Source organism: Mus pahari, chromosome X (assembly GCF_900095145.1).
Source record: "Mus pahari chromosome X, PAHARI_EIJ_v1.1, whole genome shotgun sequence".
Lineage (NCBI taxonomy): Eukaryota > Metazoa > Chordata > Mammalia > Rodentia > Muridae > Mus > Mus pahari.
Window position 1 is genome coordinate 32,183,805 of NC_034613.1, and position 3,340 is coordinate 32,187,144.

Consider the following 3,340-nt stretch of genomic DNA (forward strand, 5'->3'; position numbering starts at 1 on the left):
AAGAAGAAGAAGAAGAAGAAGAAGAAGAAGAAGAAGAAGAAGAAGAAGAAGAAGAAGAAGAAGAAGAAGAAGAAGAAGAAGAAGAAGAAGAAGAAGACAACATGTGAATTCAGGTACTTGTACTTACCATCCTAGTTCTTCTCTACTCAAGTTGCCCAAGAACTGAGTCTGCTTGTCCAGGAACCCATATATTTCTAGACCTTCTCCCTCCCTTTAAGATTCATCAGATACCAGCTCAATTCCTACCAGGAACTCTCTAGGCAACACATGTGGCCCAGAGCCTCAGATAAGTAGTGACACTCCCTTTCTATCACCAGAACCATTTAGGATGCCTAAGTACCACAGCTGCTCATCAAGGATTGCCAGATCCAAATTAGGAAAAAGATACAGATATTCACTCCTCCCATCCTGTTCAATAAGGTTCTTCCATTCTTTAAATCATCAATAAGTGAAGAAGATAAAGAATTTACAAATAAGAAAAGAAGAATTCACATACCCATATTTGAAAGAGTGTATGACTCCATATATTAGGCAATAAAACTATACCAGAAAATTTCTGCAGCTAATAAACACATTAAAATATAAAATTAACATAAAAATCAGTAGACTTTCTGTCCAAAAATGACAAATACACTGAGAAAGAAATCAGGTAAACAATTTCTTCATAATAGCACTTAGATATAGGTATATCTTATATATTGCATATATTATTTTTCTTAAATATGTTCTCTATATTAATATATTTAGTGGTAGTGTCACCCTTCTAGATTTGAGGTAAAACTACAGAGCTATAGTACCAAAACAGCATGGTAGTGGCATAAATATAGGCACATAGTGCAGTAGAATGGAAATGTAGTACCCACATATAAGCCAACACCTCTATCTATTTTTTCCCATTTTTAATATTTTAATTTTGACAATCCATGAGCATGGAAGACATTTCCATATTTTAGTGTATTTTATTTTCTTATTTTTCAATTTTTTATTAGATATTTTCTTCATTTACAATTCAAATGCTATCCCGAAAGACCCCAATACCCTCCCCCAGCCCTGCTCCCCTACACACCCACTCCCACTTCTTGGCCCTGGTGTTCCCCCATACTGGGGCATATAAAGTTGGCAAGACCACGGGGCCTCTGTTTCCAATGATGGCTGACTAGGCCATCTTCTGCTACATATGCAGATAGAGACACGAGCTCTGGGGGGAACTGGTTAGTTCATATTGTTGTTCAACCTATAGGGTTGCAGACCCCTTCAGCTCCTTGGGTACTTTTCCTAGCTCCTCCATTGGGGGCCCTGTGTTGCATCCAATAGATGACTGTGAGCATCCACTTCTGTATTTGCCAGGTAAATTGGCCTAGCCTCACAAGAAACAGCTATATCAGGGTCCTTTCAGGAAATCTTGCTGGCATGCGCAATAGTGTCTGCATTTGGTGGCTGATTATGGGATGGATCACCGGGTGGAGTAGTCTCTGGATGTTCCATCCTTTTGTCTTAGCTCCAAACATTGTCTTTTTAACTCCTTGCTTAGGTATTTTGTTCCCTGTTCAAAGGAGGAATGAAGTATCCACACGATGGTCTTCCTTTTTGGTTTTCTTGTGTTTTGCAAATTGTATCTTGGGTATTCTAAGTTTCTGGGCTAACATCCACTAATCAGTGAGTAAATATCTAGTGACTTCTTTTGTGCTTGGGTTACCTCACTCAAGATTATATCCTCCAGATATATCCATTTGCACAAGAATTTCATAAATTCATTGTTTTTAATAGCTGAGTAGTACTCCATTGTGTGAATGCACCACATTTTCTGTATGCATTGCTCGGTTGAGGGACATCTGGGTTCTTTCCAGCTTCTGGCTATTATAAACAAGGCTGCTATGAACATAGTAGAGCATGTGTCCTTATTACTAGTTGGAATATCTTCTGGGTATATGCCCAGGAGAGGTATTGCTGGATCTTCCGGTAGTACTATGTCCAATTTTATAAGGAACCACCTGACTGATTTCCAGAGTGGTTGTACAAGCTTGCAATCCCACCGGCAATGGAGGAGTGTTCTTTCTCCACATCCTCACNCAAGAATTTCATAAATTCATTGTTTTTAATAGCTGAGTAGTACTCCATTGTGTGAATGCACCACATTTTCTGTATGCATTGCTCGGTTGAGGGACATCTGGGTTCTTTCCAGCTTCTGGCTATTATAAACAAGGCTGCTATGAACATAGTAGAGCATGTGTCCTTATTACTAGTTGGAATATCTTCTGGGTATATGCCCAGGAGAGGTATTGCTGGATCTTCCGGTAGTACTATGTCCAATTTTATAAGGAACCACCTGACTGATTTCCAGAGTGGTTGTACAAGCTTGCAATCCCACCGGCAATGGAGGAGTGTTCTTTCTCCACATCCTCACTATCATCTGCTGTCACCTGAATTTTTGATCTTATCCATTCTGACTGGTGTGAGATGAAATCTCAAGGTTGTTTTGATTTGCATTTCCCTGATGATTAAGGATGTTGAACATGTTTTGAGGTGTTTCTCAACCATTCAGTATTCCTCAGATGAGAACTCTTTGTTTAGCTCTGTACTGCATTTTTAATGGGGTTATTTGAATTTCTGGAGTCCAGCATTTTAAGCTATTTATATATATTTGTAAATTAGTCCCCTATCAGATTTAGGATTGGTAAAAATCCTTTCCAAATCTGTTGGTGGCCTTTTTGTCTTGTTGACAGTGTCTTTGGCCTTACAGAAGCTTTACAATTTTATGAGGTCCCATTTGTCAATTTTTGATTTTACAGCAAAAGACATTGCTGTTCTGTTACGGATTTTTCCCGTGCCCTTATCTTGGAGGCTTTTCCCCACTTTCTCCTCTATCAATTTCAGTGTCTCTGGTTTTATGTGGAGGTCTTTGATCCACTTAGACTTGTGCTTTGTACAAGGAGATAAGAATGGATCAATTTGCATTCTACATGATAACCTCCAGTTGTGCCAGCACCAGTTGTGGAAAATGCTGTCATTTTTCCACTGAATGGTCTTAGCTCCTTTGTCAACGATTAAGTGACCATAGGTGTGTGGATTCATTTCTGGGTCTTCAATTCTATTCCCTTGATCTGCATGTCTGTCACTGTACCAGTATCATGCAGTTTTTCTCACAATTGCTCTGTAGTATAGCTTGAGGTCAGGCATGGTAATTCCCCCAAAGGTTTTTTTTTATTGTTGAGAATAGTTTTTACTATCCTAGGTTTTTTGTTATTCCAGATGAATTTGCAAATTGCCTTTCTAACTCAGTGAAGAATTGAGTTGTAATTTTGATGGGGATTGCATTAAACCTGTAGATTCCTTTCGGCAG